Source organism: Anas platyrhynchos, chromosome 10 (assembly GCF_047663525.1).
Source record: "Anas platyrhynchos isolate ZD024472 breed Pekin duck chromosome 10, IASCAAS_PekinDuck_T2T, whole genome shotgun sequence".
In the NCBI taxonomy this organism is placed as follows: domain Eukaryota; kingdom Metazoa; phylum Chordata; class Aves; order Anseriformes; family Anatidae; genus Anas; species Anas platyrhynchos.
Window position 1 is genome coordinate 16,534,640 of NC_092596.1, and position 15,117 is coordinate 16,549,756.

General features: G+C 46.5%; 1 protein-coding gene across 3 annotated transcripts in view; it reads right to left on the minus strand.

Moving 5' to 3' along the window:
• The window catches only part of GPC4 (glypican 4), a 69,718-nt gene that overhangs the window by 42,574 nt on the left and 12,027 nt on the right, over positions 1-15,117 (minus strand). The window contains exon 1 of one of the 3 annotated variants that reach the window (XM_072043157.1): positions 7,369-7,819. The exons of the other annotated variants lie outside the window; for them this stretch is intronic. The gene's annotated coding sequence lies outside the window, so the exon portion shown is untranslated. Of the gene's footprint in view, positions 1-7,368; positions 7,820-15,117 lie in introns of those variants that run through there. 3 annotated transcript variants of the gene reach the window in all.

The following is a 15,117-nucleotide window of genomic DNA, read 5'->3' on the forward strand; positions in this document are numbered from 1 at the left end:
TTACAGCTTCCTTATGCCACAGTGGAAGATACCAATGGGAAATCAATTGAAGCTCCTGCTTTCTGCAGGGTTGTCCTTAGCACCTCTGTACCCCTCACTCGAGCAAAGCAACAGGCATTGGTAGCTTGCAAGGAATCTCATTTCTAGCTTTCACTTCACATCAGCTAGCAGGGCTCTGTGCTTCCTTCCTCCATGCAGTCCCCTGCACAGGGCTCGCTCCCATGCATAAGCCTGCAGGGAGAGAGCAGCACGACATCCCAACGCTGCATCGCCTCCCACCCTGGCAGCGAGTGGCCACAGTGTCGGGACCAGCCCATGTCTCCCCGGACATGCACGGTGCTGCCAGACAAATGCATCGGAGCGCAGCAGTGCGAGACGCCTGGCACACAGGAATGAGAACTTGAAAACCTGGCAAGCAACCGCTGCCAAGCACTCCACACGAGCACAGGCACGCTTTGCCACCCAGCACACAGCAACCTGGAGCTCAGGGTGAAGACGGCGCTCCCTGTGCTTCCTGCAGGCAGCCAGGACTCCTCTAAGAAAAAGGAGCGAAAAATATGAGTGTTTAGGTCCACTTAAGCAGATATCCAATGTTTATGTACATTATATAAAGAACACTCATTGTGTGTGCTCATTGTCAAGGACACATTCGGCAATAATTATTTCTCAAGTTAAAACTCATCAAACAATGCCCATACAAGGCAACTCTTCATCTACTGTTGATTGCTAAAGACACTGCTGCTTTTGTAATTTATCACCATATGAGCACAGCAAAATATAACTCTGCCACAGCTTCCTTTCAAGTTATACTTTTTATTGAATCATTTGGCAGGGTTTGCAATCATCACATCAGGGGCTGCATGGCAAAAAGAGCTTAAGTAGCAGAGAACTACTTGAAATATCTACTGCATATGCACGCCATACCTGCAACATCTCAAGGACTTACTTGCAGCAGATCTTTTCCGTGGCCTGTTGCAGCAAAACCTCTTTATTTTATATTAGATGTAATATAGAGAGAATTACATTCCATATAGAGAGAAGTGATGGACCAAAATGATAAAAGCATTTTGCTCCATGGCTAGTTAACAATACACCTCTGGGGAATGGAGGTGGTGAGGTTAAACATAGAAATGCCATGGTACACAGTGTTACCATCTGCAAATCTAAGGAAATGTACTCAGAAAGGTAATCTTACAAACTTATGATTTAAGCCATTACAGAAATGCCACATTTAGCAGACTCCAAGCACATGGAGTTTCTTCCAAATCAAGTAACTATTTCGCAAAGCATTGGAAAACATGTTTTCATCGAATGAGTAAGCATACAGTGAAAACTCAGGGGCTCCATTATCCTGAAAAGCAATTCCCTTCACCAATTTTCCAAGACCTTTTCAAAATGTTGTTTCTGGACTTCCAGGCTAACATGCCATTCCCACACTGCTTCTCATTGCCTTGACCAAGTACAGACTCCAAATACATCTGGCTGCAAAAACAGCTAAATTTTCAGGAGCAGTTAGCTGGGAGGCAGAGGGGTATTATTTCTTGAAAACTCTCCTGCACAGTCTGGCCCTTCTTTGCAGCTCAGCGAACAAGCCAAAAGCACTTTATGGCACAGACGTTACTCTTGGACTTCGCCACCCAGTGCTCCAGCAGCCCAGCTTACCGCAGCCCATTTCTGCACATGGGAACAAATGCTGCCCTGGAAGAGGGGCGAACAGGGCCACCACCACCTCATCCTCGCACCCTGCCTCTGCCCTCTAGCACACATCAGCTCGTGTCATCTTTAAAAGAGCTTTATGACTTCCTCTGAACCGACTACAAAAGGAATCCCGGACTGTAATGCCGGACTCTAATCCGATTTCACACTAGACTTACGTTCTAATTATCACAGAATATTAGGCTTCCACCCATCATATATAATTGACATGCTACTGAGGCTTTGCAAAACCCCCAACAAAGATGACAAGAAACACTAGCATCACCCCCTGAGCATGGCTCCACTGCTCCAGCCCCACATTAACAAGAGACGAGAAGAATAAAGAAAAGTGTGAGCGTGCAGTCAACTCTGGCAGAGTCATTGAGAAAGACATGGCTATCGAACTGTTCCCTCAACTCGATCACTTCTAAAATACCCCAAATACCAGAAGTTTCCCAGTTTTCCTGGCTAAAAAAGGAGCTGGGGGTGCAGGAACAGCCCAGGAGCTCTCACCTGCCTGCCGCAGTGGTGCCGTAATGCCCGCGTGCCATGGGCACAGCCACAAACAGCACAGCCTCAGCAAGGCTGGGTCACTCTGGTCACTGCCTGTGGTGCTTTTAGATACTCACTAACGAAAAGCACTACAAAAACACATAGTGGCTTGGCCCTGAAATACTTGTAGGTGAAACGACATTAAGTTGCAAATACCAAAGGGAGGGGAAAAAAAAAAATCCTGCTCTGGGGTATACCACACACCCAAAGCAACCCTAGAGAATCCTCCCAGACTGCCTCACATATGCACAATGCTTCAAGGCACGCATGTTGCATAGTGTAAGCAGCAAACTTGAATTTTCAGTTGATGGCTCTTATCCGAGCTTTCCTTTTCCAGTGCTTGGTCAGACTTCGCCGCTTGCTTTAAAGCAGTGCTGCTGCGGCACTTGTGTTTATTTTCCTAGGGAGAATACTCCTGCAGAGATGGTCGCGTGCCAGGAAGGAAGAGATGTAAAACAGCACTGAGATCCTGCTAACAGAGCCAACGCATCCACCACGGGCAGTGGAATTAGAAGTTTCTGAGCCCTCATCCTGCAGATGATGCAGTGCTGCCAGTACCCTCTGGTCACAGCAGGTCAGACCAGGCTGGGACATTCAGACCACATCTCCTGCGATGCTCCTGAGCACATGGTGCTACCACAATTTCAAATGTAGCCTGCTCATTTCCACCAGAAGTGCTGCGTGCAGCCACCTACCCATATTTCTCACCATCAGACAGAAAACGACATGCCCCATTTCTGATGTGAATCGATTCCCATCCTAAAGACCACCATCACACAACCAGAAGCAGCTTTCCTTTCTTCTCCTTCTGAAAGTCTTGCTGGGATTTGAAACCCAAAAAGGCACCAGAAGCAAAACCAAACCCAGATCCTCGCTGTAGAGGTCTGCAGCCAGCATCACTCTTGGGCCAGGTGCCAGCCCCTTCACAGCCCCAGAAGCCCTGCCCTCCATCCAGCCACCACAGCCGTTTGTCCACCCCTTCTTCCAGCCATACAGCAGCTTTTAAAGCCAGAAGACATGCTCACGTATAGCCAGGTTATGGAAGTACAGAAATTTGGCAGCATATGCCAGCATGCAGTGTATTTAACATCCCACTCAATTAGCAACCGTTTTATATAAATGGTTTATTTGCCTTATTAATATTAAAGCCACTTGTTTCCCATGCGCTTCCACTTAGGTTATTAATCACTGTGTGTTTCAGCTTTTTGCTGATTACTCTAATGGCACAGAAAAATTCCCCAGACTCACAGAGAAAGCTTATAATATTGAAATGATTTTTTGCAAACTTGTCAAGTAGTCAAAACACACTCTTTGATACCCAAACCAAAGCCCTTTCACCTACGCTTAACAACAGTGAACTATTTTCGGTCAAGCTTTACTGCATCTGTTAACTCAGCTGCTAATCCATCTTGCAGGCGTGGGGAATGCCAGCGCACACAATACCTCAGTGACATACCTCTGTTCAACGCAACAAATAACCCTAATTATTTCCATCATGCGTACCTACGGTTACTTAAAATATCGTACACAACCAAGGTCTGTCTGGCTTTTATTTTTCCATTTTGCTTTGTTGACAGCTGCAGGTTCACAAATTTACTGCCAAGAGGGTCAGGGACCGAAAAGAACAAAAGATTTATGTGTGTGCATGTACGTTAAGCCAAATGCACATTAGGAGCCTTAATTTTTTTTTCTGGAAAGAGCAGCTTAGGACACAAAGTGGGCCCTTGCCTTCTACCCGTTTGAGTCCAAATTGTGACAATAGTGCTTATCTTCCACTTGATGACAGGGCCACGTCCCTGAACAACCAAGCCTGGGCCACCACTGCCACTGAGGCCAATGTAAGTGATTTCAGGGCATCCCAGGCTACTAATGCAGCTCTTCAACCCAAAACAAGAGGAAAGCCTGCCTGTCTCCTCAGCTGCCTCCGAAGCATCACCAGTTAACCCTGCCAGACTCTGCATTGGGGCAAGAGTGAGGTCCAGATGCACCTATGGAGGCCACCAAAAGCTGCCCCAGCCTCACCTCTGGTGAGGCCTCTGGTGCCCTTCACAAACGCCATCTGCAGCCCCACAAGTCAGCTCCAAGTCAAAAACCTGTTTACCTGAGGAAAAACACCACTGCAATTTCGTTTCCACAGTGACTTCCTCTCTGGCAGGGTGGCCTGAGTATTGCAGGGTTTTACACCTTGGAAAACGCTGCTATGATAGAGTACTTTCGTTTCCACAAACAGGATATTGAGTCAATTAGTGGCACACCAAACATAAAACAGACAGATGAAGATAATGCATTTCTGCAAACATCAAAAGGGAGAGAAACCACACAAAGAACTGAATATACAAATAAGTCAAGGAGAAGAAAAAAAAAACAACACTACATAATTAAACTTATTATTTAAGCAAGCCTGGGGAGCAAAATAGCTCTGGTTAACTAGAGGATTCTCTCTGGGTATTGCTAAGACAGAAACCTTCAACGAAAACCATGAGTTGTTTCTTAATTAAAAAAAAACAAAACCAAAAAAAAAAAAAAAAAAAAAACCACTTCACTTTGCTGAGTGAGAACCTGGGAAATGCAAATTCTCCTTATTATCACTGAATTCTTTAGACATGAAATAGTTTTCATAATGCGTCTCTGCATACATGCCTTATGAGAAATGCGTTACACAACGGGCAATTTGTGATGGAAAAACAAACAAAAGCTTCTCAGGCGAGGAAGACAAGGCACACAGCGCATAGGAGACTTGTCTTCAGGACTGCTGAGACAGGCAGTGGCCCTGTCCCTCCACCGGCCGCTAAGAACAACTAGAAAGCCACACACTTTCAGCTGGTAATACTGGGTACACTAAAAGGCAAGAATAGATAGTCGTGATAAAACCTATTAAAAAGCTGTGTATAGTCAGTAATCAGACTTCATAATTCAACAAAATGGTCCAGCAGATCTTAAAGGGGTAACACACATCCCCACTGTCCTAAAAAAAAAAAAAAAAAACAAACCAAAAAAAACTCTCCACTGAGTATGATTTTATGCAATTAAATGGGGAAGGAAAAAAAAAAAAAAAAAGAATCCACTGGGAACAGCAAATACACAGAATTACTGAAACCTCAGGCACAAGGAACAGTAAATAGAAGAGATCTGGCTTGGAGACAGTTACTTTCTTTGTAAGACTTCTCATTTTTTCCTCAAATTCCCCATCAAGAAGGCAAACAAAGCCAAAAAACTGCCTGTTTGTTTTTTTTCCATAAAGATTCAGGATATTTGCCAAAAAAGCAGCTTTTAACCCAAACGGATTCTGCCACAAACACTTATGTGAACTGGAATATTTTTCATTCCTAACAATATTTTCCCGTGACACTTCCAGCCACTTCATCCTGCACTGCCCAGACCCACCGGCACGCACCCCCCGGGATGCTCGCTGGTTCAGGGCAGCACCACACGCAGGCAGGCAGCAGCACACAGAAATACACCACTGGCAACAGCTCTTCCACTTTCTCCCCCCCCCCTTTATAAACATAGCTGATTCCAGCCTTGATGCACAAAACCATGCTTCAGAATCGCACAGTAGGTTCTTGTGAGTTGCACCCAGCCTGGCCGGTGTGTGCCAGCAGCTTGGTCATCTGCTGGCTCAGCTCAGCTCTGGCAGTGCTGTGCCCCTGCGGTCAGCCCCCCAGTGTCCTACCCCTCAGATGCCACACAGGGGCTCAAAAGAAGTGAAGTTTTGTTGAAGTAAAAACCAGTACACATCATCACTCAAACTGGAGCTAACGTGTCTGTGTGCTGAAGTGCATCAAAATGGAGAGAAGTAATAGCGGCATGCGAGTCACCAGCAAAAAGCAAAAATGTAAGAAAGCCCCCAAAGATGCTTGTAATCCCTTAAATAAGAAACAAAGCTCGTGAAAATCAGCCACCATTTCCTGATTTTGACTTAAAGTGAAAATAAAAAAAAATACCCTGGACTTTATACAAACAATAATCTAATCTATAAACTGGAGAAGGAGAGAAAGACGTTAGTTAACTTCCAGAGAGATTAATTCTCTGTTGCAAGACCTGTAATAGACACTGCAGAGCTTGCAGCAGTTCTGCAACAAACTTTCCTAGAGAGAGACATAAACAGAAGCCCCCACACCAAACTGCAAAGCACTGTGTTAAAGGACAGCGTACAAATACATTAACACATGAAAAACGGCAGGGTAATTTTTTTTCCATCCTTGAATATGCAACTAATTCACCCTGCCTATCACAGGGTTGGTCTTGTTCAAGGAGGGCATGCAGGGGCTCTGCAAAGAGACAGGACCAGCCAGGGCCACCCAAAATCACAGGTGACACAGAGGGACATGCTTCTGCACCTACATGTGCCACAGGACCCAACACCACCCTTTCCTGGGGAAGGACAAAGGTAAGAGCTCTGCACCGAGGGGAAATGCTCCATCTTCTCTATCTGCAAGAGCACCACTCGCTTGCTCGGGGAAAGTATAAACAAAAAGATGAAAAGCTTTAAGCCAAGTCCAGCTGTAAACTAAAAGCCATCCCATGCTAGAAAATAGGGCACCCCCCCTGCCACCACACATCTGCCTCATTCACTAAGACTCCAAAGAGACAAAATGGTGAGCTTTAGGTGCCATTATTCAAAATGGTTAAAGCCCAAGAACCAAGGAGGAATGAATGCATGCAGGAAAGCTGCCCATCCACACACAAATCCCCACTTATTCAAGCCGAGGGATACCAGTGGCCTCTGCAACACTACAGCCACTAGCCTGAACTGCAAGGGAGGGCAAGGTCCCCAAAACACCTCTGACAGCATCGTGTCGTTTCTCAAAATGAACTTGCTGGCACACAAGGTCCATCCGTGAGAGGCCTCCATTGGCACTGAGCCCCCCCACTACAGGGCCTGCTGGGGGCCATCACCTCCCCACACAGAGGGACAGCTCTGCAACACCAGCAAAAAAAGAGAGCCCAGGCATGATGAGAGTCATCCACTTGGAGTACCCATGCCACCAGCTGCAGAAATATTTGCTACAACATGCTCAAAACCTTTGAGAAGGAAGAACTGAACCTTTATTCCTTTTTTTCCCCCCCCCTCTTTCCAAGCTACTACTTTCCATTCCTTCACACAGCGAGCAAACCTACCAAGCCTACGCACGTCCTCCGTAAAGAGACCGTAACCGCTGGATTTTCCTACTGCATCACTCCCCGCATGGCCACATCCTGCTACCCTTCGTGGAACAGGGCAGACAATTAGCCTTAATCCTCGTTAGTTCTGTATGTTTCCTTTAAATCCTGTTACCGCATTCCTGCATGCAAGCAAGAGCTGCCCAAGCGCAGGGAGGCCCAGCCTCCGCCGCCCGCAGCCTGACCTTTGCTTCCCGCTCGAGCTGCAACAGCCCGAAGGATTGCAGTACTGGCACGCCGATCCATCTTCGCTGATTACTTCTTCATCAGAAGGGCAGGTGTGAAGTAAGAGTGCAGGCCAGAGGCAAGCGAATAAAGAAAGTTGGGGGGAGTATTAAATAAAGACTTGCTTGAAGGAAACATTCTCCTTTGACGCTATAGGAGACAACTGTGAAAACTTTGTCCAAGAGAAGTGTTTGAAGTCTAGCTGCTTTCATATTTATAACGTTTGAGTCACTCCACAAAACCTCCGCCAAAGGAGACTGAGCGGACTGCTATGTTAATTTATTTTGGAAGTTTATCCAAGCCTCTGGTCAAAGATAAACAAGGCGCCTGGATGTGAGAGAACATCAGAGCTGGGCTGCCTGAGCGGCGGGGGACTTCCACCAGCTTTGATAGGACAAATGCATGAGATGGTATCAGCATGACCTGAAGTGTATTACTCCATGCCAGAGAAGAAAGGTGAAAACCCTGAGAAGTTAACTGATTTTTCTTAGGAGACGTTCTTACATCAAATACAGAGGATTCAGCTTAGAAATTTCAAGCACAATCACGGCATTTATACCTGGCTCATTAATGGCCAACAGTTAATAGGCTGAAGCTGTAATTCCTCCGTCTGGGGGCTTAGTGGTGTTTCAGCCAAATATGTGAATTATTACAGCTGAGCTACCGATCTGTTACTACAGGTAGAAAAAACTTCCAGTCCTAACACCCTGAGAACCAAAAGTAAAATTAGACCTTATCAGCAGCTCATTTCAGCTCTTCACTTCCTCCTGAAGCCAGTAAGTGCATTATTGTTCTTAAACCTGCTTCCAGCAGGGACAAGGAAAAAAAAGTTAACAGTAGCATGTCTTAGAAGTTACAAGAAACACTCAGTGCTCTTTAACACACCCAAGGAAAATCGTCCCTGAAACAGAAGTTTTTACAGAGCATAATTCCTTCAAGAACAGCACCTGCATGTCAAGACTGCAAATTAGTCTTTGCAGTCTGCCCTACTCCTTTCAATTCAAAGTTTAAGGCAAGAACACCTTTTCTGTTTCCCCCTTCCCTCCTCCCCCCCCCCCAAAAAAAGCATACTTTCTTGTGAAAAGATCATCTGAAAACACATGGTTAACATATTGCCAAATTTGAGAGACACCCCAAAAGAGTGATGATGCTAACTTTTGGTACTTCAAATAAACAAATTTGAACTAATCAATCTGGAAAGTCTGTTTTCTATTTGTGGGTTTGGGTTTGCTGTTTTATGTTTCTTTTTTTGTCTTTGCTGTTTGTTTGTTTTCAATTATGCAGCCCCTCCTTATTCTAACCTCTAAAACTCAATATTGCATGCTTACTCAGGGGCGGATAACAATACATAATATTCGTGCAATTTGCAAGCTCAAACTAGAGGTTGGGCTGCATCTAACAGCAGGAAAACACCTCTCAAGTCGGCCAGCCTCTAAAGCATCACCACAGCCTCCTTCCCCTCTCCTCCACTCTGACAAATGCTTTGTTCCTCCCTCAAAAGCCGCTGCTTCATTCTTAAATGAACTATTTTGCCTGCCCGGTGGCGAGTGCTGGATGGCCGCGTGCCCACAGCTGGGCACAGCACCGCCGAACAGGGCTCCAGCGTCCTTGCCTCTCCAGCAGGGGTTATTTGCCTCTCTCTCAGGTCATCAGGAGGTAGCAAGCAAAGTTTGCCAGATGTGGCTTTTATCACCTCAAGTGGAACTACTATTTTCTTTATGGGACCCCTGTTTTTTAAGGTTTTATCAGATTACCGTGATTACAAAAGCTTCACTTAAATGCTCAAAAGCTCCTATAAAACCTCTAGCTCAAGGTTTATTTGGTCTAGGTGTTTTTCAACTTGGAGAAATGACTTGCAGACACAAGTAATTTGTCCTGTGAGCTTTGAGTGACCACTTGGTCAGTGAGCTCGAACTGCATCTGCCTCCTGAGCAAAATTCCATAAACTCACTGACCAAAAGATGTTCTTTTAAAAATGTCTTTAAAGAAGGAAGAAAAAAAAAAAAGCTTGCAGCAAAAAAGGAAGTTTCAATTACTTTGTGAAATCAAGCAGAAAAATTAAGATCCAAGCACACTTTATTAGCTCTGACAAGCAAATGTTGGAGCTTTTGTTTCCGATGTGCACAAAACATTTACTAAGGGCGTGCGTGTGTGTGTATGTTTTAGGGTTTTTTTTCTTCTTTTTAAGCCAAAGAAATATGCATTCTTTTCTACAACATGCTTTGTTAGGACTGGATTTTGTACAGACATTCAATCTAAGGAACTGACACAGAGCTATCACAAAGCAGGTGATTCTTCTCTAAGCATCCATGAACATTTCCATGTGTCAATACTACTTCACAACTGTATTTATCTATGTAAAACCCACATGAATAAACACTTCCCCTGTCTCCAGAGCTTGCCAAGCACAGTAGAGATAACTTAAGAATTATAGCAGGTTAAGAGACACTGGAAAAAGATATATAAAATGCCAGATTTTTCAAATGCATTTTGAATCCATACCTTCCCCCCCTTGACAGTTTGGGTCTTATGAAACGTTTAATATTCAGCTTGTGATCTGCTGTACTGGGGCGACTAGAGGAGTCTGTGGAACCACACACAGAGGCAGGAGGCTAAAGCCTGAGATGCAGGGGGCTGTGGCTCCTCTGGAAATAATTTTTGGGGGGGCCCACAAAATACAAGAGTTCAGGAGATCTATTACTCACTTCAATGCTCAGCCCTGCACAGCTCCTGCTCAACAAATTATCTCCTTCACCAGCTCATAGCTAGCTGTTCCCCCAGGGCTGATGGGCTGCTAGGTGGCAGAATGGTTAGTGTCCCCCATTCCCCTTCAAGGGCCAAAAAGCCTCATTTGTTTAGAAAACAACATTGAGTCCAAGAGCAGGTCTTGGGCAGACATACGTGAAACTTCTTACAAGCAGAAAGTTTTCCAAAAGATGTTTTCACAGCAACATGATGTACATTTTGGCAGCCAGGGAGAAGGCACTGCACTCACTCTGGTTCACACCTGCAGTTCCACAGGCTTCTCTACAGTTTAGCTCAGCACAAGGATGTGCGTCTCAGCCCAGACATAGGCAAAGCCCTCTCCCCAGAAAGCCAAACCTACAGCTTGTCCAAGCTTTGGACCTAATATTTCAATTAGGAGGCTTCTCTTGTAGAGGATGCAGAGCAGCTTTGTCAGTCTGTGCAGGTGGATGCAAGCTCCTGGTGCTAACTCCCAAAATAAAAACAAGAGAAAGCAAGGTAGACTCAGTCATTTTCAGCCCTGCACACAAAAGCACACTAAGGCTTTACTTTTTTCACCACTGACATTGCCAAAACCTTGACCAGCCTGACTTTGATGGGACCAGAGTAGCCGTGGCCATGTGTGACGTGGCTCTGCTCCACATCTTCCCTCTGCTCCTCACTGCAGAGCCTCCTTCCCAATTGCAGCTGGACTGGAGTCACCAACCCAGAGGGGTTCAGAAATAATTACCTCACATCAATCTGATGCAAACCAGGGTGGGGAAAACAAGCCCAAATTAAGGGATCTGGGAGGGACAGCCATCAGAGCTCGATCTCATGCCTCCTCTTCTACCACAGCTGCAAGGCCAAGGCATGCACAAGGGCTTCCCAGCTCACCCTCTCCTGAAGATTTACCAGGGGCTATCAGGACACGTGACAGGCTCTGTGTAGCTATCAGATCCTTATAATCCAGCCAGCCTGAGAAAGCCACATTGCTCTGGCAGAAGACACAAAGATCAGTATAACAAGGAGGCCAGCTCACAGGAGTAGGACATTTGTTCAAGGATATTCTATTTCTGCACACAGCCAAGAGATCATATAAAGCTGGCAAAACTCTCACTCCAAATTAATTCAATGACACGCAGAGATTTCCAGCTTTGCTCCACTCACCACCAACCTTAGAAGGCCAGAGATAGCCATAAACACCCTCCTTCCACTACGGGATAAAGGACAGCCAAACCAACCACAGTGTTTGTCATCTCCACTACCTTGAGGTCTGTGCTCCCAGCCATGGCATAGCCCCCCATCCTCTCCAGCTGGCCTGCCCACTGGCAGGAAGGCTACAAAGGAATTTCCCAAGCAATCTGTGTATACAGCATTGTGGGGAAAATCATATGCTGCCGTCTACAGCAGGACACTGCAGTGTGACGTGAGTTTCCAATTCTAAAGGTTAAAAACTCACACCACGTGTTATTGCAAAAGGCAGGAAAGAACAAGTTCCTCAAAGAGAAAGTCAGCACCAAAAACAAGGAGATGGGTCAGATTTAAATCTAAACAGGTCCACCACACATCCATCCTAGGGCCACTGTTTATAAGCAGAGAAAGGCAACTTTATACACAAAGATTTCACATTAGTGGTTCCTGGCTTTTCCCAGGAAGAAAAGCTGCTTTTCAGCTGAACTTTCTGAGAACTGCTAGTGTAAATATGACAAGCCTCCAAAAACGCGCACGGCTGGGCCTAAAACATCGCATGGAGAAAGGCAAATAAGCAGTGCAACTGGAGACAGATGAAGTCTAGCACCAAAAACATGAGGTGAAACTTTCCCAAGACCTTTGAAACGCCCTGAAATCAGGCCACTGCAAGATGAAACCCTCTCTCCAGCAAGCAGAGCCTCATGCCACAACAGCAAGCCTCTAGAAACGGCTTTGGCCCCCTGAAGAAGGGGATGTAGATCCCTTCTGCACCACAGAGAAGCGAGAGGCACTGATCCAGCTCTGCCTCTCCCAGTGCAAGGCAGCAGGACGTCAGCCTGGAGATTCCAGCACAGCTGAGCCTGACGCTGGGGTTGCTGCCACCTACCTAGGGGCATTTATCTGGAGGAAAAATCCTGGGACCAGAGCACAGTCCCTGAGCCCCAGTGACAGCCTGAACCATCACCTACACCTCCCATGTCCCACCTTCATTTCCCCTTAAATAAATCACCTTGGAGCTAAGACCACAACTGAGTTTGTAAATAAGATTTTTACCTGAAAAACGTGCTTTCAAGCCCTTGCCTCCTACTCCCATCAAGCACTACTTTTTTTTTTTTTTTAAAAAAAAAAAAAAAAAAAACCCTGCCTGGGTATCTGTTGTCCAAGCCACCCAGCTCACACAAGCAGTGCACTGTGCTCAGCCAGCATAATGTGACCTATGTCCAAAAAAACATCCCGCTGGTGGAACAGACCCCTCATATATTCCTCTGGTCTGGAACCAGGCGGTGATCAGTATTTGTGGAAAAGGCAAAGCTGAGCCGTTTAACCAGCCCTGAAAGGTTGAGAAGGGGGGCAGGAGAGAGGGTAGAAAGGATTAAGATAAGGATATCTCAAAATTAAGAATTCCTCCTCTTCTCCCCCACAAAGCAGACAAGAACCCTATCTGCTGCCCGGTGCAGCTGTGAACACCGGCATTATCTGCCTGCAGGTTCACACGGGCACTCCTCATCACATTAGCATAGATAAATCTTTTCAACAATTTGCAAGCCAGCTTCTTCACCTCACGCTTTGTTTGAGGAAAATCCTCCCAGAAGGGGAGTCCCAGACGTAGGACGCAGCTGCAGGGGACAACTGGCCGCAAGAAGGGCAGGAGAGCACAGGAGGCCATTTCAGTCTCTTAAGATGAGCCCATCTTTCTGGTTTCCCAAATCGTCCTTCCTAACTCATATTTCATCTCTTGAAGACAGGAGCAGGAGCTGCGCAGGGACACACTCCTGCCTGGTGCCCATCTCAGGGCTTGTACTGCTTCCCATGCTGAGCCACGCCTGCCCTGCCCCAAGCCTGGAAGGGGACCAAAGCTTAAGTCTGCCTCCCAATCACGGCCCTATGCCCCATCTTCCCTTGCCCAGGAAGGTCTCTTCCCTCTAACCAACACAGTATTGCATCCCTTCATGGGTATTTTGGAACAAGCAAAGCTGGGAGACTTCAGCACCAAGTGCAGAAGAGAAGCCCAGGTACCACAGAGACTTTCTGCCACTGAACCTGTATTTTGGCAACATCACCCCCACTCCACAGCTCAGTGACTGTACGTGCACAGCGGCTGTGGCTGTGCAAACAGCTACACAAGGGCACTGCGATCTGGTTCAGCAGCGTGGAAAAGAAACAAGCCCGTCTGAAAGCACCTTATCATAACAGGGGACAACCGCATCCAGGCTTTTGCTGGCAGGTATCAAATGGGTCAATTTTGTCTTTTTAAGCACGCCCCGAGCAGCCTGGCTCAGCTGGGGGGGAGGAGGGAGTGCAAACAGGACCTTTGCCATCTCTCTTCCAGGCAGCACTAAATCCGCTCACAGAAAGGTAAACAGCCCCCGGAGCAGGGCAAACCCCAGGGAGGGAGCCCACAGCAGGGGCAGCAACACAGGAACATCCTGCCCACATGCTGGAGGCTGGTAAAGCAACGGGACATTCACCTGTGCCATGCCAAAGCCACCCTCACCCACCCAGGACAGTCAGCAGTGCTGATTAGAAGGGTCGGTCAGGTTTAGAAGTTGTTAAGTCTTTTCCAAGCAGGGAGAGGGTCTCTCCCCTCCCATTCCCTTCGCTGCTTTGTTATCCAAGCACCTCCTGAAGCAACAGCACTATAAAAAGTTTGGAGCTAAAAAAAGAACAGAGGAGAGGCGAGAAGTCCCTGCAGCAGGGAGGCATTTAACGACCCACAGCCAACACAAAGCGATGCTGCCAGGGCTGCAGCAAGGCTGGAACATGCGTCTCCCGTGCTGTCCGGGTGTCCCGAGGGGGATGGAGGATCTGCCCCATGGGTGCACCAGAACAGAACTGGTCCAGAAGCACCCAGAGAGCGCCCCTCTCTTGCTCCCACGCTGTTTTCGAACAATGATATTTTTCCAAAACAAAGTGTTTTGCAATCCTTGAGCAATCCTTTCCTTTTCAAATAAAAAGTGATATTCTCTTCATTCTCCTCCGGTCGAGACGCACAACCACAGGAGCAACCACCAGCTCCAAATATACCCACCCCGCAGACAGCTATGTCAGAGCGGGGCGCCAGAGCCGGCCCCCCGCCCAGGGCCGCCACGAAGCACATCTTGCTGCACCAGCAGCTCCTCACAGCAGATTTCGGGAATTCTCCGAGGTTAAAATTTAACTTGAAACTCTCCTGTTAAACAGCTCATCTTGTCTTCTGAACCTAGCTCCCGTAATTGAGGGATTTCACATTATTCAACTAACAAGCGTGCTTCTTGTCTTATAACTTGTTTGCCACAAAGACAGTGCTCAATGTCTCAGAACATTAACATACATATATACATAACTAAAGATGACCTGTTTCTCATATCAGTGCACACAATTTCCAGGTCCTAACAAATGCACAAGAAAAGTAGCACGACATCAAAATGCAATTGAAGCCAAGTGTGATTTGCTCTGAAAGAAATTAATACGAATCAAATCCTAAGGAAGCGGATTTCGTGACACAATCCTCCTATGTTAACTGCCCAGTAGTCTTTCAAACTGCCAGTCCAAAGGCAATATACAGTAAAATTTACATTCTGTGGT